The sequence below is a fragment of the Triturus cristatus genome, chromosome 1_1, assembly GCF_964204655.1.
Source record: "Triturus cristatus chromosome 1_1, aTriCri1.1, whole genome shotgun sequence".
Lineage (NCBI taxonomy): Eukaryota > Metazoa > Chordata > Amphibia > Caudata > Salamandridae > Triturus > Triturus cristatus.
This window is the reverse complement of record NC_140579.1, coordinates 18,312,652-18,339,955: the sequence shown is the minus strand read 5'-3', so window position 1 is coordinate 18,339,955 and position 27,304 is coordinate 18,312,652. Positions and strand designations below refer to the sequence as shown.

The 27,304-nt window shown below is 49.6% G+C and overlaps 1 long non-coding RNA gene across 1 annotated transcript in view; it reads left to right on the top strand.

The window, feature by feature from the left end:
* Nucleotides 1–15,997, top strand: part of LOC146869158 (uncharacterized) — a 143,892-nt gene extending 127,895 nt beyond the window's left edge. Inside the window, exons 2-3 of the long non-coding RNA XR_014981346.1 lie at nt 14,878–14,958; nt 15,674–15,997. This is a non-coding gene — a long non-coding RNA (uncharacterized LOC146869158). The remainder of the gene's footprint in view (nt 1–14,877; nt 14,959–15,673) is intronic.
* Nucleotides 15,998–27,304: the final 11,307 nt, after the last annotated feature.

Here is a 27,304-nt window from a genome sequence, read left to right as displayed (position 1 = left end):
CATAGTGCTATTTTCCCCTCTAGAAAGGCTTGCCTGTCCACAGGACGCACTGCGCTGGGGTCATTATTACATTTCATAGTGCTATTTTCCCTGTAGAAAGGCTTGCCTGTCCACAGGACGCACTGCGCTGGGGCTCATTATTACATTTCATAGTGCTATTTTCCCCGTAGAAAGGCTTGCCTGTCCACAGGACGCACTGCGCTGGGGCTCATTATTACATTTCATAGTGCTATTTCACCTGTAGAAAGGCTTGCCTGTCCACAGGACGCACTGCGCTGGGGCTCATTATTACATTTCATAGTGCTATTTTCCCTGTAGAAAGGCTTGCCTCTCCACAGGACGCACTGCGCTGGGGCTCATTATTACATTTCATAGTGCTATTTTCCCTGTAGAAAGGCTTGCCTGTCCACAGGACGCACTGCGCTGGGGCTCATTATTACATTTCATAGTGCTATTTTCACTGTAGAAAGGCTTGCCTGTCCACAGGACGCACTGCGCTGGGGCTCATTATTACATTTCATAGTGCTATTTTCCCTGTAGAAAGGCTTGCCTGTCCACAGGACGCACTGCGCTGGGGCTCATTATTACATTTCATAGTGCTATTTTCCCTGTAGAAAGGCTTGCCTGTCCACAGGACGCACTGCGCTGGGGCTCATTATTACATTTCATAGTGCTATTTTCCCTGTAGAAAGGCTTGCCTGTCCACAGGACGCACTGCGCTGGGGCTCATTATTACATTTCATAGTGCTATTTTCCCTGTAGAAAGGCTTGCCTGTCCACAGGACGCACTGCGCTGGGGCTCATTATTACATTTCATAGTGCTATTTTCCCTGTAGAAAGGCTTGCCTGTCCACAGGACGCACTGCGCTGGGGCTCATTATTACATTTCATAGTGCTATTTTCACTGTAGAAAGGCTTGCCTGTCCACAGGACGCACTGCGCTGGGGCTCATTATTACATTTCATAGTGCTATTTTCCCTGTAGAAAGGCTTGCCTGTCCACAGGACGCACTGCGCTGGGGCTCATTATTACATTTCATAGTGCTATTTTCCCTGTAGAAAGGCTTGCCTGTCCACAGGACGCACTGCGCTGGGGCTCATTATTACATTTCATAGTGCTATTTTCCCTGTAGAAAGGCTTGCCTGTCCACAGGACGCACTGCGCTGGGGCTCATTATTACATTTCATAGTGCTATTTTCACTGTAGAAAGGCTTGCCTGTCCACAGGACGCACTGCGCTGGGGCTCATTATTACATTTCATAGTGCTATTTTCCCTGTAGAAAGGCTTGCCTGTCCACAGGACGCACTGCGCTGGGGCTCATTATTACATTTCATAGTGCTATTTTCACTGTAGAAAGGCTTGCCTGTCCACAGGACGCACTGCGCTGGGGCTCATTATTACATTTCATAGTGCTATTTTCCCTGTAGAAAGGCTTGCCTGTCCACAGGACGCACTGCGCTGGGGCTCATTATTACATTTCATAGTGCTATTTTCCCTGTAGAAAGGCTTGCCTGTCCACAGGACGCACTGCGCTGGGGCTCATTATTACATTTCATAGTGCTATTTTCCCTGTAGAAAGGCTTGCCTGTCCACAGGACGCACTGCGCTGGGGCTCATTATTACATTTCATAGTGCTATTTTCACTGTAGAAAGGCTTGCCTGTCCACAGGACGCACTGCGCTGGGGCTCATTATTACATTTCATAGTGCTATTTTCCCCGTAGAAAGGCTTGCCTGTCCACAGGACGCACTGCGCTGGGGCTCATTATTACATTTCATAGTGCTATTTTCACTGTAGAAAGGCTTGCCTGTCCACAGGACGCACTGCGCTGGGGCTCATTATTACATTTCATAGTGCTATTTTCACTGTAGAAAGGCTTGCCTGTCCACAGGACGCACTGCGCTGGGGTTCATTATTACATTTCATAGTGCTATTTTCCCTGTAGAAAGGCTTGCCTGTCCACAGGACGCACTGCGCTGGGGCTCATTATTACATTTCATAGTGCTATTTTCCCTGTAGAAAGGCTTGCCTGTCCACAGGACGCACTGCGCTGGGGCTCATTATTACATTTCATAGTGCTATTTTCCCTGTAGAAAGGCTTGCCTGTCCACAGGACGCACTGCGCTGCGGCTCATTATTACATTTCAGAGTGCTATTTTCCCCGTAGAAAGGCTTGCCTGTCCACAGGACGCACTGCGCTGGGGCTCATTATTACATTTCATAGTGCTATTTTCCCTGTAGAAAGGCTTGCCTGTCCACAGGACGCACTGCGCTGGGGCTCATTATTACATTTCATAGTGCTATTTTCACTGTAGAAAGGCTTGCCTGTCCACAGGACGCACTGCGCTGGGGCTCATTATTACATTTCATAGTGCTATTTTCACTGTAGAAAGGCTTGCCTGTCCACAGGACGCACTGCGCTGGGGCTCATTATTACATTTCATAGTGCTATTTTCCCTGTAGAAAGGCTTGCCTGTCCACAGGACGCACTGCGCTGGGGTTCATTATTACATTTCATAGTGCTATTTTCACTGTAGAAAGGCTTGCCTGTCCACAGGACGCACTGCGCTGGGGCTCATTATTACATTTCATAGTGCTATTTTCCCTGTAGAAAGGCTTGCCTGTCCACAGGACGCACTGCGCTGGGGCTCATTATTACATTTCATAGTGCTATTTTCCCTGTAGAAAGGCTTGCCTGTCCACAGGACGCACTGCGCTGGGGCTCATTATTACATTTCATAGTGCTATTTTCCCTGTAGAAAGGCTTGCCTGTCCACAGGACGCACTGCGCTGGGGCTCATTATTACATTTCATAGTGCTATTTTCCCTGTAGAAAGGCTTGCCTGTCCACAGGACGCACTGCGCTGGGGCTCATTATTACATTTCATAGTGCTATTTTCCCTGTAGAAAGGCCTGCCTGTCCACAGGACGCACTGCGCTGAGGCTCATTATTACATTTCATAGTGCTATTTTCACTGTAGAAAGGCTTGCCTGTCCACAGGACGCACTGCGCTGGGGCTCATTATTACATTTCATAGTGCTATTTTCCCCGTAGAAAGGCTTGCCTGTCCACAGGACGCACTGCGCTGGGGTTCATTATTACATTTCATAGTGCTATTTTCACTGTAGAAAGGCTTGCCTGTCCACAGGACGCACTGCGCTGGGGCTCATTATTACATTTCATAGTGCTATTTTCACTGTAGAAAGGCTTGCCTGTCCACAGGACGCACTGCGCTGGGGCTCATTATTACATTTCATAGTGCTATTTTCCCTGTAGAAAGCCCTGCCTGTCCACAGGACGCACTGCGCTGGGGCTCATTATTACATTTCATAGTGCTATTTTCCCTGTAGAAAGGCTTGCCTGTCCACAGGACGCACTGCGCTGGGGTTCATTATTACATTTCATAGTGCTATTTTCACTGTAGAAAGGCTTGCCTGTCCACAGGACGCACTGCGCTGGGGCTCATTATTACATTTCATAGTGCTATTTTCACTGTAGAAAGGCTTGCCTGTCCACAGGACGCACTGCGCTGGGGTTCATTATTACATTTCATAGTGCTATTTTCCCTGTAGAAAGGCTTGCCTGTCCACAGGACGCACTGCGCTGGGGCTCATTATTACATTTCATAGTGCTATTTTCACTGTAGAAAGGCTTGCCTGTCCACAGGACGCACTGCGCTGGGGCTCATTATTACATTTCATAGTGCTATTTTCCCCGTAGAAAGGCTTGCCTGTCCACAGGACGCACTGCGCTGGGGCTCATTATTACATTTCATAGTGCTATTTTCCCTGTAGAAAGGCTTGCCTGTCCACAGGACGCACTGCGCTGGGGCTCATTATTACATTTCATAGTGCTATTTTCACTGTAGAAAGGCCTGCCTGTCCACAGGACGCACTGCGCTGGGGCTCAATATTACATTTCATAGTGCTATTTTCCCTGTAGAAAGGCTTGCCTGTCCACAGGACGCACTGCGCTGGGGCTCATTATTACATTTCATAGTGCTATTTTCACTGTAGAAAGGCTTGCCTGTCCACAGGACGCACTGCGCTGGGGTTCATTATTACATTTCATAGTGCTATTTTCCCTGTAGAAAGGCTTGCCTGTCCACAGGACGCACTGCGCTGGGGCTCATTATTACATTTCATAGTGCTATTTTCCCCGTAGAAAGGCTTGCCTGTCCACAGGACGCACTGCGCTGGGGTTCATTATTACATTTCATAGTGCTATTTTCACTGTAGAAAGGCTTGCCTGTCCACAGGACGCACTGCGCTGGGGCTCATTATTACATTTCATAGTGCTATTTTCACTGTAGAAAGGCTTGCCTGTCCACAGGACGCACTGCGCTGGGGTTCATTATTACATTTCATAGTGCTATTTTCACTGTAGAAAGGCTTGCCTGTCCACAGGACGCACTGCGCTGGGGCTCATTATTACATTTCATAGTGCTATTTTCCCTGTAGAAAGGCTTGCCTGTCCACAGGACGCACTGCGCTGGGGCTCATTATTACATTTCATAGTGCTATTTTCCCTGTAGAAAGGCTTGCCTGTCCACAGGACGCACTGCGCTGGGGCTCATTATTACATTTCATAGTGCTATTTTCCCCGTAGAAAGGCTTGCCTGTCCACAGGACGCACTGCGCTGGGGTTCATTATTACATTTCATAGTGCTATTTTCACTGTAGAAAGGCTTGCCTGTCCACAGGACGCACTGCGCTGGGGCCCATTATTACATTTCATAGTGCTATTTTCCCCGTAGAAAGGCTTGCCTGTCCACAGGACGCACTGCGCTGGGGCTCATTATTACATTTCATAGTGCTATTTTCACTGTAGAAAGGCTTGCCTGTCCACAGGACGCACTGCGCTGGGGCTCATTATTACATTTCATAGTGCTATTTTCCCCGTAGAAAGGCTTGCCTGTCCACAGGACGCACTGCGCTGGGGCTCATTATTACATTTCATAGTGCTATTTTCACTGTAGAAAGGCTTGCCTGTCCACAGGACGCACTGCGCTGGGGCTCATTATTACATTTCATAGTGCTATTTTCCCCGTAGAAAGGCTTGCCTGTCCACAGGACGCACTGCGCTGGGGCTCATTATTACATTTCATAGTGCTATTTACACTGTAGAAAGGCTTGCCTGTCCACAGGACGCACTGCGCTGGGGCTCATTATTACATTTCATAGTGCTATTTTCACTGTAGAAAGGCTTGCCTGTCCACAGGACGCACTGCGCTGGGGTTCATTATTACATTTCATAGTGCTATTTTCCCTGTAGAAAGGCTTGCCTGTCCACAGGACGCACTGCGCTGGGGCTCATTATTACATTTCATAGTGCTATTTTCACTGTAGAAAGGCTTGCCTGTCCACAGGACGCACTGCGCTGGGGCTCATTATTACATTTCATAGTGCTATTTTCCCTGTAGAAAGGCTTGCCTGTCCACAGGACGCACTGCGCTGGGGCTCATTATTACATTTCATAAAGCTATTTTCAGTCTGGAAACAGAAACGTAATTCAGAGTCTCTTAAATAGTTATTCAAAATCCCATTTACAGGTCAAATCTATTTTTTTATAACTATTAAGGTACAAACACTTTTAGGAAGTTTCCTTTTTCCCCTCCTAAAGCCTCTGGAGGCCCATTTTCTTGAGCTCCAACTGTCACCTGGCAGCTAAATAGCCCCCTTGATAAGGTGTTAAAACTGCTCCCATAGCAGGACAAAGACCGTGGGTGGGGGAGGTGATGTTGTTCCCTTCACAGGTTGGCCAGTGAGCTATGCCCAGGAACATGACTAACTTCAAAGAGAACTACCCTATCACAGGCCAATGTTAGCAGACACCTAGGCAGTCTTTCTTTTGTGCCCCCAGTCAGTCAGCCAATCCCAGTGGGAGAGTGTTAGAAATGGGATTTCTGGTTGGCTAAGGCTTGCGCCAAAGTCAGGCAGAAACCACCACTCTAGTCAGGGCAAGGAAGTTACACGCCAAAGATAACCCCTGCTCACCCCCTTGGTAGCTTGGCACGAGCAGACAGGCTTATCCCTGAGGCGATGTGTAAAGCGTTTGCGCGCGCACCCAGCAACAACACCCAAGGCCCACCACAAAGGAAACTCCACACAAGGTATTATATAAAAATAACCTTTGTATTATACACAACACATCAGATAAAAACACACACTTTACAATGTGCCAACAGGCACGGGCAGAATTTACAAGGGATTATATGTACAGGGGACAGGGCCACATGGACCACTGTCAGGAATTAGCACTTTTTAGAAATAGGAATAATACTTTAGACCATAGCACTTACAATCACTGTAGCACTAAAATAGAACATATAGCACACAACCAGTAACTACTGGTATCAGAACGTACCACCTACGCAACCCTAACCACCTTTAGGAATACCACGCAGGGAACTAGGACCTCACTAGTACCACCTGTACTAGGGGAAAAACAACCACCTAAGTATCACTCTACCTGTAGGGGTCTAAGCACATAAACACAGGATGCATAAAATACATTTAGGGGTGTAAAGCAAAGCACATGACGCATAAACACATTCAGAGGTGCAGGAAAGGAAACAAGAACACACTAGTATAATTACTACTAGTAAAACAATCCCCAATGCATAAACACAGTTTAGGAAGAAATATCATGAAGGCATTGCGCAGGCGCAAAAAGTACATGTATGAAAATCACCAAGCGCCCTAGGGGAGGGCACAACACCAGATAACTGTCCGAAGGCCAACTGGCCTCTCAGGATGCAGAAATACCCAATATACAAGAATGTCAGGGCGCGACTGCGCAGGCTGCGCAAGCCCGGCGCACAAGGCACAACCTAAACGTGGCAGCTGCCCACTAAGTGCTGGGCAGCTGTAGGGACTGGGGCCTGGCCACCTCTGGGCCTTTAGAACAAATATGGCATGTCTTGGAGCCTCCCTGGGCTCTGCAAAGAAAAAGAATGCCCCCAAGTGTTGGAGCGCACCAGCGCTCTAGAAGGATGTGCCCCACGTTGTTGGAGCGCACCAGCGCTTAAAAAATGATGTGCCCCACGTTGTTGGAGCCTCGTGGGCTCTGAAGGGAATGTGGGGCAACGTTGGAGCGGCCCGCTGCCTTCCGGGGCCGCTCTCACTGGTAGAAGAAAAATGCCCCCTAGTAGTTGGAGCCTCAACCGGGCTCTGATCAACAATGCGGCCCGCGTTGGAGCCTGTGGGGCCCTCAACAACTATCTGCCCTTAGCAGCGGGAGCCACGTAGGCTCGGCACAACAGTGCGGGGGAGCAGACCGGTCACCAAAGTATGCGCACGGAGTCCCCCCAGCCCTGCTCAACTCACCGGGCTGTTGCTCGGGGGGGCTTCCGCATCGTCTCCGCTCTCTGCTGGCTCTTCTGCGGGACCGGCAGCACTCCGGACGGGCAGCAGCGACGCTGCTGCTTGCAGGCTCGCCCTCTCTTCTTCTCAGGGAAGCGCGGGGTAGGCTCCCGTCCGCTTCCTTCCCACAGCGCGGGGCTTCAATGCCCCGCCCACCACCAGGCGGGACTTGCCTTTGCTTCCGGGTCGCCGCAGGCAGCGCGGCGGCCCCGAGTTCCCAGTGGCGGCGGCGATACGGGGTGAGCTCCCGTTATAAAGCAATATACGGCGGGGTGGGCACCCGCCGTAGGGAGATAATTAAATAAGCGGGGAAGGCACCCGCAAGCGCACCACAATGCCGGGTGGGCACCGGCCTCCCGAAGTAAAGCGCTCCTAGCGCTACGGCCAAAAAGCGAAAGCGCTCTAGAAGCGCTGGGGGCACCAAACCAAGCGCTCCTAGCGCTATATGTAAAATAAAAGCGCCTCCAGGTGTTTAGGGGAGACAAATGAAGCGCTCCCAGCGCTTTGGGGTGAGAATGACCCCCAAGTCCAGCAAAGTCCTTAGTAAGGTGGGCAGGGGGCAAGGCTGGGCCAGGGGCCAGCTCACTGGGCCCTCCAGGCAGGAAGGCAGTCCAAAGTGGCGGTTCCTCCTGGCCTCCAGCAGCAGCAGCCCCCCTCCGGATCCTGGAAGAGAACAACATGTAAGGGGACACAGCCCCTCTTTATACAGTACAAGGCTTTGTCTAAGGTGCAGGGAAGGGGCGAACCAGTTCCAACAGGTTCCTGAGCACTTTGTTTTGCTCAGCCCCTCTCCCTATTCACTGGCAGGGCTAGGGTCATTAGACGCACCACAGGGGCCGGCGCCAGCATTGTGTGGGGGAAGCCCTGTCCTATTCAGGACCCAGGTACACTCCTCCCCAGCCATCTACATGCTAACTCCCCATTCACCACTGGGTGACTCCTCCTGACCCTGGGGAATTCCCTAGTCCGTCACCTGACCTCACCAGCCAATCGCCAGACAAGCCACACATTTCAGACTGCACACTGAAGTGCCCACTTCTAGAAGTGGCACTTCCACACCAGGTACATGCACGCCGCACACATCATCGCGCAGCATTCACTCCCACGAGTCCGCACATACCAAACACGGGCCTGCACACCCCACGCATCAGGAACTACCAGGGCACATACATTCCCCCATGCATTCCTATGGGAGGGCAGGCCTATCTCACCACATGCACTCAGAGTGTGCACGCACTTTACCCTGGGACACAGGGAAAGTGCGCAGAAACCAAACAATCACCACACCAAGTCACCAGTAAAAAGCAAAAAAGTTCAGGGGTGAACCTGCCAGAAGGGCCAAGTCCAACAGAGAGGAACTGCCCCCAGAATTGGTATAGTGACTACAGGTGAGTGGCTGCTCATTTCTATGGCTATACCGCTGGGGTGGCACACAAGCTTTGTACAGGGAAAGAACAATACCGCCATGTTGGTTTTAGGCAGAAAGGGACTCTTTGGGATTGTTTGCAGTAGGGCAAACAGGAAATGCTGCAAATGTGGCTACATTTACCCTTGTGAACTGTTGCCCTATAGGTGAGGGAGGGGCCAGGAGTCACCCACACCTACGGGCTAGTTACTAGTATGAATGTGGTATTCCAATTACCCTCCTCAGAACACTTCTGACTTGAGGAAGAACAGAAGAGGACTGGACCTGCAGTCCATGACCAAAGGAGAGACCTGAAGGACTGGGCCTGCTCCCAGGACAAATAATTGGCTTCCAATGATCATCAGTTTGACCTCTTGATCAAGCTGCATGGACTTGCTACGAGCTACATGAGGCCTTTCCTGCACGTGGCCAGTTCCAACTTGACCCGTCCTGACCTTGCTGTTGGCCTTGGCTGAGTGAATCCAAACTCCCAGATGCTGTTCCTGAGGTCCTGGAACTTCGGGCTCAGTGTAATCCTCCTAACATCCTGAGCTTGGGAGTTGAAACATTTTGGCTCTAAAGACCCTGGAAGGACCAGGAGAAACTTGCCAAGTTAATCTGCCGAAGGTGCGCTGCTGCTGGGCTGAAGATTCAGGTTTCCCCCGCTTAGGGTTTTTCCACAGCAGCAAATCCGATTAAGCGGAACCTAGTAGTAGCCCTCTTCGGCTACAGCCTTGCTCCACTGGAGAAATCGAGCTCCAAAAAAGTGACTGTGTTCAAATGTAGAACTTTTCACCAGGCAAAGGCGTCAAAAGTATCCAGCAGACGAGAGACCTTTTTCGGCACAAAATCCAGGTTTCTCCTGCTCTGAGCTTTCCCACCAAAAGTCAGTAGCTTCACCGGGTTTTCATCCAAAGACTATCCTCGGCTACTGCCTGCTCCTTTGCCCTACTGAGAACTTTGACTTCCATTTCTGAGACCTAGCCTGAAGGTAAAACATTCAAGCTGGGCCAAGTCTGGTTCCTGTATCCGACCTGTGCTCCACTGCGATCAGCCTTAAATCATGCCGAAGTACTAGTCAAACACAACCAGGTGACCGTGGTTGGCACTTAACGCTTTTTGGTGCCGTTTGTATTTAAAATTCCTATCTCCAGTTCCCCTTGTTGGATTCTTGTCATTTGGTGTTATTTTATTAAATATTCTCTCTTTTTCTAAATTAGATTGGGATTTTTCTTTTGTTGTGTTTTGATTTTACTACTGTTGTGGTGGTATCTAAATATTTTGCACAGTGCCTTTAAGTTAAGCCTGTCTGCTAAGTGTCTTAGCTTTTAGGGGTTAAAGCTCAGGTTTATTTAGTGACTCTAGTGGTTCACCCTGGCAAGGGCTGTGATTATTCGTTTATTTGAATACTTACCCCCTCAATTAATACTCAAATTTAATTAAAAATTCCTAATATTACGCTTTAGATTACTCTGAGATAAAATAATGCTTGGCTATTGCTTTCTGGCAATGTACTGGTAGAGCAGGAAAGATTTTCCAGAGCGGCCTTATGTAAAACAAGTATGCATTAGGAAAACTTTACCCTGTACGCATCTACTTGTAGCATGTAGTGCCGTAGATTCATATGCTTTGCTTACTCTTGCCATCTGTTGTTGGGCTAAGTCAAAGCTTGAATTTCTTCAAAGACTCTGAGTTTCAGGCTGTTGTACAACTCCTCCATTAGGCCACAATGAGCATTGTCACCGACCGCACCCAAAGCGGCTTCTCGCTCAGCAGGGAAAGGTGAAAATGGAGTGTAGAGTTAGCCTAATATGATATGCCCTGTGCACTGTAAGTTAGTAAATAAAGTGAAATTGATAGGAGATGTCTATCACTGCCGGCTTCTAGGGAAGAGGATGGTGGCATGTAGCACTACATGCAGCAAACAGATGTTTACAGAGTAGAATTTCTGTTCAGAGCATGTGTGGCTGCTTTGCGTTGTTGCAGGAATTCTGTTTGGAAACAGAACTGTGCCTTGGGAGAGCAGGACATCAGAAAGTTGGCACAGAGTTTCTACCACATCAGTACCTGGAAGCACCAATCCGACTAGCTCACAGTGCCCCACCTGACCTCCTAACCTTTCAGAGTAGCAGGTGATTTTGGCAAACCTATAACATGAACCTCTAGTCCCCAAGGGAACCGTGGAAACAGATCATCACCTTTATTCTCACACATGCATGTCCATAGCAAACAGAAGAAAGTCCAGAAGGAAGTTTACAACATATTTATTGAAGCTATCGTAGTCTATGTTGAAGCAGGCTTGCTGTGATTAGTAAACCATGAACTAAGAATGGTAATCAACATTACTAACAGGCTGTAAACTATGAACACCCGGGACATGGCATCTCATACATCTATCTAAGCTTACCCTCACTATGGGCCATATGTAGGTGGCCTAACATTTACTACTTCATAAATACCGAATTTTACCGATTCGGTATTTATGAAGTGGTAAATGCTATGTAGGTAATCCATCGGTAATATTTACCGATTCGGAAAGGGTCGGTAATTTAGAATCGGTATTTACCGATTCGGTAATGGTAACTGGCTTCCCATTGATTCCTATGGGCCAGGAGGCCCATAGGAATCAATAGGAAGCCAGTTACCATTACCGAATCGGTAAATACCGATTCGGTAATGGGGGGAGCACAATCAAGGGTGGCAGGGTGGCACAGTGACACCCTGTTGCACCCCTGATTCCTGCATGTGTGCACATGTGGCACACATACATGCCCTAAGGGCATGTATGTCTGCCACATTGCACACTTCTAAGTGCAAAAAAATGCTTTTTCACAGCCATTCGTCATTTGCCACCAACTTTTAGTTGGTGGTAAATAACGAATCCCCACAACACCCACACACTCCTCCTACATATCATTTCAGGATTCGGTATTTACCGAATCGGTAAAATTACTGATTCGGTAATTTTACCGATTCGGTAAATTACCGAATCCTGAAATGTGCCCCCTACATACCAAAAGCCTGAATACCAGTCGGTAACGGGATTTTTACCGAAAATCGGCCGTTACCGACCGGTATTGGGCTTCCTACATATGGCCCTATGTGAGCACGGGTATATTTGTGATCTCTGGATTAGCACTGAACCCCATACCTGGTGTGTGTAGTTAGGTGGTCCGCATCAAATGTATAAACTCAGTTTACGCACGGCTGCTGCCTCCGTTCCAAGACTGGTCCTTCTGCTGGGATTCTCCCCTCTATCCTCCAAGGAGCAGACACAATTTATATTATAAAAACTGCTGTGTTAGAAAACCTGCAGCGGTGCTTCCGTGTTATGTTCAAACTGTTAGAGGATGTTGTAGACTGGGCACAAGAAAAGTGTTCTCTATGGTGTTCAACCTTGTATGAAATGTTCAGACTGAATTTAAAGACGAGTCACTGAATAGCAAATAGATGCAAATAGACGCAGCATATTTAAAAAATGTCACAAAAACAAATGTATTCTCTGTGACCGTGTCGGCAAAGGCAGCTTAAAGCCAAGGGAGAACCAAAGTAGGCCCAGAAGGGGAGATACTACAGCATAAGTTATGAAGTAGAATGCTTGAAATAACTCAAGACAGCAACAACAGCTGGTTGAGGAGCTTTATGTCCACGCAGTAATGCTTTGTAAATGTGTGTGGGGTTGATCAGGTAGCTGCTTTGCATAGATCAGGTAATGGAATGTTACCTGGGACAACCATGGAGGCTCCTTTTTTATGCGTAGCTTTTGCCATGTGTGCACAATGAGTGAAGGGCACAGAGTAAATGTTTAGCTTTGACACAGCAAGCATGTAGGCATTTCACAATCCGCCTTGCAATGCCTGCCAGTATAGGTTGACCTTTGTAGGGTTTAGCAAAAGCCGCAAACAGTGGTTGGTCTTTCAGAAAACCTTAGTCCTGACCATATAATACAGGAGTGTCCACTTAATGTCCAAGGTGTGTAACTCATTCCACTACTGAATCAGGTTGTGGTAAGAATATTGGCAGCTCCATAGTTTGCTTAATGTGGAAAGGTGAGACTACCTTAGGTAAAAACTCTGAATTGGTTACCTATCCTTGTGTACTTGAAAGAATTATTCATGAATGGTGAGAGCTTGTAACTCTGATCTGCCTGAGGAGCGTTGCAGCTATAAGAAAAGCCGCCTGCCAGGAGAGTAACTGTAAGTTGCAGGAGAGAAAGGGTTCAAATGCTGGCCCTGTGAGCCTTGAGGTTTCAAAGCGGGGCTGGAGATGTTCTTGAGGTATCACTCTTTTGAGTCCCTCCATCGATCCCTTGACCACCAAAATCTTGAAGAGGGATGAGTTTTTTCTGTTCTTCATGTATGTAACTAAGACAATGGAGACCTATAGAGGTATATGCAATACCTGCCCTCAGATCTTGAAGGAGTGTAATCGGTTGACGTTGCAGAAGTGTGCAAATCTTTTCTACTTGACCACATAACATGCATGTGTAGTGGGCTTACGTGCCTTCTGCATTATTGTCAAACTGTCCTAGGGGAGGTTTAGGAAGCCAAACTCTAAGACCTCGGGTGCAAGATCTCTAGCTTGAGCTGCTTGGGATCTGGGTGTCTGATTTGGCCCTGCTGCTGTGAGAGGATTTCCGACCCAATCGGTAGGATCAACGGCTGTCTGGCTGATGTTGGGACCACAAGGATAAGGGCCGTGAAAACCTGCCTCATCTTCCTCACCACATAGGGGATGAAGCATAGGTATATATCCCTGGCCAGTTCATAGTCTAAATGAACCCAATGTAGACATGCATATCCAATCATAAAAGTGTGTACACACATCTCCCACCTACAGGCAATCAGATACAAAGAGATCAATCCCAGCCACAATTATTGTTCAATTTTTCCTCAATCATCGGTAAATATCTTCATACATCCTCGCCTAGCATACACTAATCTTTCTGTTATCATGCATCAGTCCATACTGATGTACTACGCCTCAAATTACGTTGGTAGTCGACTACCCATTGCTATGGCAATATGTTGTCTGTTGGCCATCACCCCTAGCATATCTTCTAGGAGTCATACTACCTTCTATCGGCACAGGGGCCTCTAGAATCTAGGATAAAAGCTTATTAACTTTGTCACAAAAGGTAAAGGAGATGTGTGTACACAGTTGTGTGATTGGACATGCATGTCTACATTGGGTTCATTCAGACTATGTAGTTCCATTGTTTGAATAGTTCTCTGGGAGGCTGTTGGAAGGTGGTTTATTAGTCGGTACAGGTATGTACTTACAGCTAGTAATAACACCAGAATCACAAATAAGATCTTGCCAAGTCTCAATAAAATCATCTTTTTTCAACGCTGGTAGCTTGGCTGAAGAGCAGTCTGGTTTAACTCAGCCGATCGGTGTAAAGCCTTTAATATCACCAAAATAGTAAATAAGGAAAACATACAATGCAATAACTTTATCGTGTGAGAGTACAGTAAATCCGTTGGAGGATCATCAATTGTACTAGTCGACTAGCAAGCTCTCAGATATTGCAGCCCACATCTCACTCAACATATTCCAGTGTCGCAGGTCAATATCCAGTTTATCCTGCGACTGCCTCAAGTATTTAGGGCCATTATTAAAGTAGTGTTTCATGCATCATCAGTGGTTCTGACAGTTTCTGGTCTTCTAATAGGGGAAAGTCTTGGATGTTCTTAGCTTGCTGTCGTACATCCTGGTGGCATGCTTTAATTACGACTATCTAAATCTTTAAGAAGCTACAAAGGAAATGGTGGTGTGCAGTGCTAAAGATGATTTCATACCTTCTCATCTCCTACATCACACACTTTTGTGATACTTAAGTGTTAGTCAAGAAAGCCATTCAGGTTCCGCAGGTAAATGGTGAGTTTCTCTCCCTTCTTCCTCCTCACAATTCCATCCGTCATCGTTTTGTACTCTTAGATCTTAGTCGCCTTGCCCTGCAGCGGTGGTGCCTTTTGGGGGTACAGCTCATCCATAAAATGAGTCTAAGCTCATTGTTCAGTTTATGGGACTATTGTTGGTGTAAACTCTTCGGTGCACGTTTCTCGTTTTCTTGAATCTTTTCACCCAATGCCACTTGTTTCAGGTTGGAAGAATGCACAGACTGCTCAGCGACTGGAGGAGAGCGAGAGAAGCATCAAACAGCACTTGGATAGGGCGGCCAAAGGTCAGTCCATACTGTCCCTACATCCTAAGTGAATGAGGTGATATAACTTCTTCAATCCCCATAGTATAGAACAGTCCTAATCTTTGTAGCATTGCACTTAGTTATTTGCAGAGCAGGAAGAACAATTCTATTCCTCATGAGACATGCCTACCTGCTTTGATGGTAGGACCTCGTGGATTCTGGTGTCCATTCTCTGATCTAGAACACTCAGAATCCTTATGCCTTGCCCCTTGCCTTTGGCCTTGGGTCATTCTGGTTCCTCGCATTCCACCACACTCGCTCCCCTAGCTCAAGCTCTGATGCCTAAGCATCCCGACTGCTCATGCCCTTCCATGCCCCTGCCAGGCCCTTTGGATCTGTATATGCAGCTCCCGACTCTAATACCAACAGCGCTTCAATTGTCACATCCCAGGCCCTTCGCCTAATGGATCATCCGGTCATGCTCCCTGCGCTGTTCCTAGAACCGCTTGGATCCGTGTGCCCTGCTTCCACTCGGGTCTTTATTTCATGCCTTCTGGCCTTGTGCATGATCTCTTAGAGCCTCATGACCAGTCGCTTCGCGGGCACAGTCCCTGGATCTCGATCTACCCACCCTTCGTTCCTTGTGCAAGGACGAGGGCTCTCTTTTTAAATATCTATTTTCCCTGGAAACCGCACATTGTTTGTTCCTGTGCAGATCTCTTTCATTGGCCTATTTTTTCTCCTCCGTTTACAGGTCCTCTGCGACAGACCTTTGCAGCGGCGAGAAGGTGCTTTGGTTGCACCCTGCAACCAGAAACCAAAACATCCATGGCGAGACACGACTGGCTAAAATGGCTTTGAAATGGCGAAGATGCACTCTACAACCTGATACACCATGGCCACCTTGCACCAGGCAGAGTGCATATTACATGGACTTGTGGTATTACAGAATTGTTGGACCTTGTGTTCAAATGGCTGTTTTTACCTTCTGCGCCAAAAGCAAGACAGGCAAAGGAGGAAACGACAGGAAGACAGACGCTTTGTTCCCTTGTAAATTTTGCCAAGGGCGTCAAAAATAAAATACTTTGTTCTGATCTCTTTTTGTAAATGCAGAAGCCATAGCTATGTTATCCAACAATGGGCTGTGTGGGTTTCCTTCTTGTATGCTCTGAGTATTAGGTGGGAATCCTTATTCCACTTCTGCTGTTAGGCAGTGCCCTTATTCCCCCGCAGACACTAAAATGGCCTCTTTTTAATGTTAGAGAAGCCATTTTCCCAGTTATGCTAGTTGCTTGTTTTTTGCTGCCACCAGGTTGGTTCCAAATCCTACGGCCGCCTCCCGGTTGGTCTGCATCTAGCAGCTGCCACGAGGCTGGTCCCTCTTCTTCCCAGTACCACTGTCTTAAGCTGGGTCCTCATCCCGCAGTTGCCATTGGGCTAGGCCCACTTTCTCTATCTGCCATGGGACTAGCCCTTCTGTGCGCTCCTTCCACTGGCTTTGCTCTTGGAATCTACTACAAGCTGCACCCTCAATCCTAATTCACTCACAGGTTACATCTTGAATCTCCTTTCTGCCTAAAAACTGGCAAGTTCAAATATGCCCTCCCACCCATCCCCTGTGGCCCTATCCCCCTCGCTCATCCATTCGCTCCACGCACCCGCCTCCCAGCTGCTTCTCCCTCCCACCTCCCCTTCTTAATGGCGACCGTTGCGCATCTGTGGCCAGCGCCAGACCCCCTGGCCCCCGCGAACGCCGCTATGACGCCAACATCCTCCACAAACTCAACGCCAGCAGGTCATCCACCTGCTTCCAGGCCACCGCAAAGCTCACTCACGGACCCTTCTCCTGCCGGAGCTGCAGCTTCACCAGCCACCAAACACCTGCACGTCCTGCCCCCTCCCTCCCCCCACCAGGGCAGGTCACAACCATCTCAGATGCACACTACTCAACACCCGCTCCGTCCACAAGCACGCCGTCTAGCTCTGGGACCTACTCGACTCATCCTCCCCAGACGTTGCCTTCCTGATGGAGACCTGGATGAACCCCTCCTCGGCGCCCGACATTGCCATAGCCATCCCGGACAGCTAGACGATCACCCGCAGGGACCGCATCAACAGACCGGGAGGAGGAATCGCCATCGTCCACAGGAATACCCTCAGAATCTCGACCAGCACCGAAGACACCCTTAGCACCGCCGAACACCTGCACTTCCAGATCCACATCGATCCCAACACCACCCTCAGAGGAACCCTAGTCTACAGTTCAGTGACTCCATCACCGACGTCGTCAGCACGCACGCCCTGGCCTCCACAGACTACATCCTCCTCGGAGACCTGAACTTCCACCTCGAGAACGTCAACGACAGCAACTCAACCACCCTGCTCGACAACCTCAAACTCAAACAGCTTGTCACGACACCTACCCACTCCGCCGGACACACGCTCGACCCCATCTTTTCCGCCAGCAGCCACACCACCGAACTCCACTGGACCGACCACCGCTGCATCCACTTCTCCTTCGAGAAACACACCACGCACACCCACCCTCAACGAATCCCCCCACTGCAGCTGGAACAAGGTCACCAAAGACCAGCTAACCACCACCCTCGCCCGAGACCCACCAACCACAGCCGCCCGCAACCTCAGGCAATGGATTGACGACTGCGCCAACACTCTTGCCCTGATCAAGAAACCCTCAACCAGACGCACCGACAGAAGGGCCTGCTGGTTCACCACCGACTTCCAGGCATCCAAGCAGAACTGCCGAAGACTTGGGAAGATGTGGCACCACGAACAGACACCATACAACCACACTGCCCTCAAGAACACCAGCCGCAAGCACCACCAACTCATTCGAACCGCCAAGAGATCCTCCTTCAAGGAACGCATCAACAACACGCACAACTGCAAAGAGCTCTTCAACATCGCTAACCCCAGCTCCAACGACATCCCGCCGTCGCAAGACCTCTGCGACTCCCTAGCCAACTTCTTTCACCGCAAAATCACAGACATCCACGACAGCTTCAACACCCAGAACCCACCCCCCCAACAGCCGCCGACACCTCTAACTCACCGCCCCGCAGCCACACCGGCCTCCTGCTCTCCTGGAACCACGTCAACGACGACGATACCATCAAAATCATGAACACCATCTGCTCGGGCTAGCCATCCGACCCCTGCCCCCACCACATCTTCAACAAAGCAAGCTCCATCATCACACCCCAACTCCGGGAGAAGGACAGTCACCCAGGCCCTCGTCAGCAGCAGGCTGGACTATGGCAACGCCCTCTAAGCGGGAACCACGGACAAACTCCACAAAAGACTTCAACGCATACAGAACGCCTCCGCACGCCTCATCCTCAACATCCCCCTCCACAGCCACATCACTGCCCACCTGAGGGACCTGCATTGGTTCCCCGTCAACAAGAGGATCACCTTAAAGCTCCTCACCCATGCTCACAAAGCACTCCACGACACCGGACCAGCATACCTCAACAAACGACTCACCTTCTACACCCCGAACCGCCAGCTTCGCTCCGCTGCCCTCGCCACCATTCCACGCATCCACCAAACAACCACCGGCGGCAGATAATTCTCCCACCTCGCCGCCAAGACATGGAACCCCATCCACCTGCGACAGGCCCAGGACCTGCTGAAGTTCAGGAGACTTCTCAAGACCTGGCTGTTCGAGCAGTAGCAGCACTTCCTCTCCCCCTCCTCCCCCTTAGCGCCTTGAGACGCTCACAGGTGAGTAGTGCGCTCTACAAATGCATTGATTGATTGATCCACATGAACCCTCATCCCATCGGACTTGGCCGTTGTATCACATGTGCCACCAAACTAGCCCTTATGAATGCTGCGCCTGGTGACATTGGTGTGGTCCGGGCCTAGATTAGTAGAACCTGTAGGACACGAATCTGGCAAAAGTGACAGGAGTTGGAATGTGGGGCTGCCCATCGCGAGCTGTGGCTTCATTTTACGGGCGAAGCTCTTGTCTTTCTGCTGTAATCAAGCTGGGCACCATCCCCGCAGCTGCAGCAATGCTGTGCCCTCACCCCACAGCTGTCGGCAGGTTGAGACTTCAGCCACGCAGCTGTTGACAGTTTTCACCATGTTGATTCCTTGCCACCACAACTGACACCACACTAACGTAGTGCTCCCATAGTCTCCGTCGGGTTGAGCGAGTCACCCACTGCTGCTGTCTGATTGGGGATTAGCATAGTGCACCTACGGTACCAATCACATTGCTGCTCGTAAGCCGGGCCATGATTCCACCAACCCTGGCCTCATGGTAATGCTACAGACATGGCGTATGTGCTACAGGTGCAGCTAGGCCTGGCTGATGTCCCACAGCTGACACTTGCAGGCCTTACTCGCCAAGCTAATCTTTTGCCCTTAGACGGACCCCAAAGTGATCCACAGCTATTGCCAGGCTTGATACTAGCCCCAAACTGGGTCAGTGTCCCACTGCTGGCACACGCCTATGCCCAATTCCCACTGCAGTCCAAAACTGGGCCTTCATTCTACCAATTTTGGGATTTACCCTAATGCTACGAACAAGGCTATAAATCTTTCCTATGATACATCAAGGCTCAGAGGTCTTTCTAGGAATCTCAGCACTGTACCCGCTGTTGCCACCAGAGTGGACCCCCAGCCGTCTGCTTTTTCAGGACTGTACCAACTGGCAGTCACAGGCTCTTCCCTCTAACCAAATCTCAGTTCATCCTACAGACAGCACCCTCTGTCACACCCCTGCTTCAGCCTATCTTCTATCTCATTTCTCACCCCTGGTTGGGTCCTCAATTTACCGCTTCCACCAGACTGGTTGAAACAGACTGAACCCTCCTGCTGCTGGTGACAGGTTGTTCCCTCCTCCCATTGGACTTGGGGCTCATACCCTTGCTAGGCTTGATGCTCATCCCTCAACGGCTTTGCCTGGTGGTATTGGCGAGGTGAGTGTTACACCTCGTAGTGACAGAGGTTTAAGAGCCGTGCCTCCTGAAGACAAGCAGTTGGTTTAACATCTTGATATTGTGCGATCTGATATATAATTACTGTAGGCTCGGTCCTGTCTTCACTCCCACAACCCTGCTGCCCACTGGGTGGGGCCCTTACTCGACAGCTGCCTCCAGCCCACATCCACCTCCAAGCTGGGTCCTCATCTCACTGCTGCCATCTCTGCAGTCCGTTGCGTCTGTCATCTGTGCAGTCTATCTTCACCTAAATTGTCATCTTGTGGGGCTTATTCCCATCGACTTGGGCTCTTCGCCCTCTGCTGCCATGAGTGTTTTATACACCAAGGATTCAACTTGGTGGCATGGATTTGATGAGGGTCTGCCCTAAGGCAGCGGTTGAACAAGGTTAGACCTTTCCCCACCAGTTTACATGATAGACAAGCATGATGGTAGCTGTGGCCACCTCCTCCCACAGGATGGCCCCTTTGTCCCACAGTTGCCACCAGGCTGGATCCTCTTCTCTTGGCTGTCAGATACTCCTGTAGCTGACGCCCGGATGGGCCTTTGTTCCACAGTTCCCACAGAATGGGCTCCCAATCCCACTGCTTCCATCATGCTGGGTTCCCAGGCCCACTCCTACCACCTGGCGGAGCTCCCAGCCCCATGCTGCCATCCTGCTGGGACCAAATTTCCACTTCTATCAATTTGATGAGTCTGAACACCTTCATGTCCCAACATTCTGGCTCTGAATGGTCCTATCATGCTGGACTTACATTGTCACTGCTGCCACCTTGGTTGGCATCTAGTGTCACTGTTCTCGCCTAACTGGGTTCCCCCAGTCCCATTATTTCTGCTAGGCTTGGGCCATACCACAGGTTCTAGGCTACTTGTACACTGGTCTCAATCCTACTGCTGCCATTAAATACCTCTGGAAGGTGAGACCGCATCCAGCAGGTACTACAAGAACAGCTTCACATCTCACTGCTGACATCCAACTAGGCCTTTTTTTATCAGCCAATTAGACTCACTTAAGGGGCAGCAGTTTTACAAAAGTCCTGATTTGGTGATAGGAGTTCAGGTGGTGGCTTGGCCTATGATCCAAAGCCTTACATCACAGCTGCAACCTAAGTGGCCTGTTTCACAGTGGCCTTGAGGCTGACCTTCCTCTCATAGGTGCCACCTGGTGGGCCTTCGTTCAACTTCTGAATCCTAACTTTCTGACCATATGCTTCCACTGGCCGGATCTCAACCCACTGTTCCTACTAAGCTGAGCCCCAATTATACCTCTGCATGAGGCTGATTCTAGTCTTTCTGCTCCTGACTGCAATCCTTGTTATGCCTCCAGGCCGAAACCACATCCTATAAGGTAAAGCCCTGGACTTTGCTTCCCCCATAGCTAGGCCCTCAGATCACTACTGAACACCAGTCTGGACCCTTCATCCACCAAACCTGGTCCAATCTCACTGCTGCCACATGTGCAGGCCAATCAATCAAGCAAACATTTATAGAGCACATCAAATCACCCGTGAGGGTCTCGAGGTGCTGGAGCTGCTGCGTGAAGGTTTGATCATTCAAACATCCAGATCTTTAGTTCTCTTCTGAATTGCTGGAGCAACTGTGCAGTCCTGAAGGGGAGGTTGCTCCAAGCCTTGGCTACCAGGTGCAAGATGGAACATCCTCCACTGTTGGCTTGGCGGATCTGTGGGGTGTCTGCAAGGGAGAGGGAAGTTGATTGAAGGCATCTGGTCAGCTGGTAGGAGGTCAGGGGTTTGTTGATCTATACTGGCCCTTCGTTGTGCAGGGCCTTGTAGGTGGGGGTCAGCATCTTGAACTGGCATCTCTTCTGAATCAGGAGCCAGTGTAGTTTCTTGAGATGGGGTGTGATGACGGTCTTTCTGGGGAGGTTGAGTACGAGTATTGCTGCTGAGTTCTGGATTGTCTGGAGTCTCTTCAAGAGGCATACGGTGATTCCTACATAGAGCGTGTTTCCGTAGGCCATTCTGCTGGTGATATGGGCCTGCTTGACGGTCCTTCTGGTGTTTACCAGGAGCCACCTGAAGATCTTGTGGAGCATGTGAAGGGTGTGGAAGGCGGCGGATGAGACTTTGACTTGTTTGTTCATGAATAGCTTGCTGTCCAGGATGATGCAGAGGTTGCAGTCAGGGAGGGGTGAGCCGAGGTCCACGGGCAACCATGTGGTGTTCCATGGTGAGGTGTTGTCGCCAAAAGACTTCCGTTTTTCCCATGCTGAGTTTGAGCCAGTTGTCCTTCATCCAGTACGCAATGTTCATCATGCATCTGTGGAAGTTGGCTTTTGTGATGGAGGGATATTAGGACAGTGAGAGGATGAGCTGTGTGTCGTCGGCATGGGAAATAAGGTTGAGTCCGTTTGATCTGGCGGTGTTGGCTAGAGGAATTGGGGGGGTCATGTAGGTGTTGAAGAGGGTCGGGCTGAGGGATGATCCTTGGGATACTTCACAGATGTTCTTCTTAGGCGCAGAGTTGAACGGTGGGCGTCGGATCCTTTGGGTTCTGCCAGAGAGGTATGAAGTGATCCATTTGAGGGCATTTCCTTGAATCCCGATGTGGTGGGAGAGAGTGTCAAAAGCGGCGGACAGATTCGGGAGGATGAGGGCTGCTGTTTCCCCGTGGTTCAGGAGGTCTCTGATGTAGTCTGTGGCTTCAATCAGGTCTGTCACAGTCCTGTGGTTAACTCGAAATCCTGATTCGGCGGGATCCAGGAGGTTGTGGTCTTCTAGGTTGTTGGGTGAGTTGCTGGTTGATCGCTTTCTCAAGGGCTTTTTCTCGAAAGGGGAGCAGAGAGATGGGCCAGAAGTTCTTCAATTCGTCTAGGTCAGCGGATGTTTTTTTCAGGAGGGGCCTCACTTCTGCGTATTTCCAGTCCTTATAGAAGGAGGCTGTTGTGATAGAAGTGTTCAGGACCTTCCTGAGCTCGTCACCAGTTGTCTTGTTTCCGAGGTTGAAGACATAGTGAGGGCAAGGGTCCATGGGTTCTCCTGAGGGCACTGAGTTCATGATGGAGATAGTGTCTAGCATGGTGAGGAGTTCCAGTGGGTAAGAAGGTGTGCAGGTTTGTGTTAATGGGTGTGAGCTGGTTGATGCTTTCTGTGGTGGAGGGTTGGCATTCAACCTTTTCGTAGATGGCTGAGATTTTGTTGTGGAAGAATTATGTGAGGTTGTCGCACAGTTCCTGGGAGGGAGTGATGATGTTCTCAGTGGCTGCAGGATTTGGTGAACTCCTTCACGATGGTGAAGAGATCTTTTCTGTGATTTGCGCTGGCTTCTTGGTCGTTCTTGGTTCATTTCAGGAGGCAGTGGTATTGGTTAATAATGGTCCGGAAGGCAGTGCGTCTTCTGTTTCTTTGCTGATGCGCCACTTCCTTTCAGGTTGTCTGCAGTTGCATTTGGTGGAGGGCAGTTCCTCGGTGAACCAGCTTGCTCTTTTGCTTTGTTGTTTTACCTTGGCTGTCTTGGAAGGGGCAATGTGTTGGCTCATTCTGTGGTCCACAGAGAGAATTTCTTTGCTGCTGGATTAGGGTCATGTGTAGAGTCTGGGAGGAGAGGGCAGAGAGTGTTGTTCCACTTGTTTTCTGATACCTTTTTCCAGTCTCTTTGCATGGATCTGGGGGTACAGTGCCGGGGTAGGTGGGTCCTGAAATGGTGAAGTGTACGCTGTGGTGGTCGGACCAGGTGACTTATGTGGTATGGGTGTACCTGTTGCTGGAGGTGAATATGGGGTCGAGTGTGTGGCCTGCAATGTGGGTAGGGTCGGCGACGACCTGCTTGAGGCCAATGATGCTCATGTTTTCTAGGAGGTCGGTGGTGTTGGCGTTGCTGGGGTCGTCGAGGTAGAAGTTGAGGTCCCCTAGGAGGATGTACTGCTCTAAGTCAATTGCGGGCGAGGAGATGAGTTCCAGAATGGCGTGACAGAAGCTGGGCTGTGGTCCTGGTGGCATGTTGGCAAGGGTGCCTCTGATGGTTCTTTTACCATCTGTGGAGTTGGAAGTTGAGGTGATCCATTACCAGCGTTGGGTCGTCAGAGGAAGTCATGTGGCGGATGGTGTCCCTGTGGATGGCGATTTCACCTCCATGCTTGTAGGTTCGGTTCTGGTGTGTGATCTTGTAGTCTTCGGGGACGGCAGCGGTGATATCTGGTGCAAAAGAAACAGTTGAAGGACGGAATGCTGGACAATGCAAACATTCACCCCCAGTCATAAGGATGTGGGTTAAATCCATCATTCTTTAGCTCACTCCACCACCCCAGTTTAAACCCAGCCATATGCAAATCAGTCTTGACCCTGTTCCTTGTGGGAACAGTCCAACCCGAATTGCCAAGCCAGGTCCTCCCTGGACCGGAAACAAGCATCCTGGGACCGGTTTCAGGGAATCACCCTTCATCAACCAGGCTAGCTTGACTCCAGTGGTGTAGTGAGCACAGGATCCACGTCTGGGCATGCCCTTCCTACTTAGGGCGACATAATTGATAGATGGAATGCTGGACAATGCAAACATTCACCCCCAGTCACAAGGATCTGGGTTAAATCCATTATTCTTTTGCAGGAAGGACTTGGCCTGGCAGTTCGGGCTGGACTGTTCCCATTGGGCACAGGGTCAAGACTGAAAGACTGATTTGCATATGGCTGGGTCCAAACTGGAATGGCATGGTGACCAAAAAAACAATGGATTTAGGCCCAGATCTCTGTACTGGGGTGAATGTATGACATTGTTCTGCATTCTGTCCATCAATTGTTCTTTTTGCATTTGTCACCCCGAGTGGGACGGGTATGCTCAGACGTGAGTCCCGTGCTCTCCATGCCACTGGAATCAAGCTATCCTGGCTGAAGAGGGGTGAAACCCCGAAACCGGTCCTAGGATGCTTGTTTCCAGTCCAGGGAGGAACTGGCCTGGCAGTTGGGGCTGGACTGTTCCCATTGGGCACAGGGTCAAGACTGATTTGCATATGGCTGGGTCCAAACTGGAATGGCATGGTGAGCAAAAACCCGATGGATTTAGGCCCAGATCTCTGTACTGGGGTGAATGTACGACATTGTTCTGCATTCTGTCCATCAATTGTTCTTTTTGCAGTGGTGATACCTGGAGCAGAGGCGGGGTTTAGCCTGGTTTCCGTGAGGAGGATGATGTCTCGGGTAAGGAATGAGATCGTGTCCCAGATCTCCGTGCCGTTTTTGCTGAGTGATCATACGTTCAGTAGGATGTATTGAAGTTGTGGCATGGTGGCCTCTGTCAACATGGTTGCTGCATTTGTTGAGTCTCTAGTGGTGTTGGTTGCTTGGGTGATGAAGGTAAGGTGGCTTTGTCGGCAGGAGGTCAGTCCTTTTGTGGTATGCAAGGATGAGCAGCAGCAGTAGGTTTCTGTGTCTGGGGTCCTGGGCTCGAAGGTCTGCAGTGGTGTAACTTTGTGGGGTGGAAGAGCAAGGGTTCCTGTGGCTTGGGGGGACTGCGGGGCAGTCAACTGCTCGGGGAGCAAAGGCAGTAGCGGCGATCGACCATGGAGGACAAGGGCTGCTCCATTGATGCCACCTGGTTTAAATGCACTCACCAGGCTTTGGTTTTCATCACTCTAAACTGCGCCCTCCAACCACTGCAACAAAAATGTTCCTTCATCCTACCAGGACTGGTTCTCCTATCGCTGCTACAACCATTCTGATGAATACATTTACTTGCAGGTTCCTCGCCTGTTGAATCCCCCAAGTGCCAGATCAGATGTGGAAACTAAATAGCTCTCTTGTGCCTGCAGCCTCTGTCTCAGCTCCGGCATCTGCCCCTGGACTTGATGACCGAGCGTCATGCTACACTTGGCACAAGTTCCTATTTTCCACACCCTTCAGTTCAGACCCGGAATGTGCTCATTTGAATATGTGCAATTTTTAGGGTGTTGTCAACCTATCTGTATCAGTCATCTTTTAGTAATCGATTCTCTTCAGAAGATGTTTCATCAGTCCATTCTTGGGGCAGGTCTTCTGGTAAGCCGCACCAGTTCCAGACTCCGACATTGGTATAGTCCTAGGACTATGTTACTCTCCAGCTGAGCACAGGTACGGCACCAGGCCTGGTCCCAGGGTTCGGGATATGGGAGGGTCATGAAGAAGCATGGGTTGGCCATGAAGATGAATGGGGTTGTCTATCATCTCGCAGGCATCCGAGAGTAGGGCCGGACATGGAGGATAGTCCTGGAAGAAGTTGAGGAGCGCTCTCCACTTACTGTCCGACTTGTGCCTACTAGTCTTACCATGTATTTTAGGGGTGTGTGCCCATCGCTTCTGCCCTCTGCCTCACCCTCTTTTCTTCTTGTGCTTTACATTCCACGCTGTTTCACCCTGCTCTCCTGCCTACCTCATCCTCTGCTTCCCCCCACCCTCTTTCTCTCCACCTTATACTCCTTTCTCCTTGCCGTGGCCTCCCTCTCTCTGCCTCACCTCACTCTTTCCACCTCACCTTTCTCTCTCAATGCACCTCACTGTCCTCTCACTGTGAATCAGCCTCCTCTCACTCCCCCTTCTTGCTTCGCCTTTCCTTCCTCTCAATCTATGCCCTCCCCTCCCCTGTCTTTTTGACGCACCCTCTCTGCCTCGCTATCCTCCCTCCCTGCCTCACCCTCCTCCCTCTGTGGTAAATATTTCATTACCGGTACTATTTTTTATGCGGTAAAGTCTAGTAAGAATAACTCAGTAAATATAAGAGGCAGAATCCGTGGTATTAGAGGTTCTAAAAGGCTTTATTCCTCTATAAAGGAATTACAGTTCGAACTGTAGGCTTCAAATTCCATCACCACGAAGGTTCAGGAAGGGAAGGCAATACATTATTGACAAGTAATGATATTTATATGAAAAGTATTACATTAAGACAGATGCAAGAGGCGTAACAGCTGATAACACAGATAATGATACACATACGTAATGAAAAAAGGCGTAAACATAGGCGTAACTAAATACGTCATTAAACATGATGTCACAGGTGGGTGGATCCATAAGAGAATCCTGTAATGTCAGCACAAAATACTTGGCAGAGATGCGCGCGCAGCCGCATGACGTGTAATTGACGTGCAACTAGAGGGTGACATTTAGCTCTACATGTGGAGACAGAAGTCTGGGGGGTCATGTCAACCTAATCCCAAATCATATCTAATATCTTATGTTTAAAGAACTGTATTATCCAAAAGGAAAGGTCTCTCGGACGGAATCTATTCTATACTGACTGTTAGTGTGTGTACAAGCGTCTAAATGTCTACATGAGATGCGAGGGGGCAGGAATCTTCCATGGTAACAGGGGCTATGAATTACTTGCATGAGGACAGTGAGGCCTGGCCCTTTGCACGGTAGCTGGAAGAATGTTTACCTAAACTACTAGACAGGAATGCATCGGATGAGGAGCGGAGCAGATAATCCTGA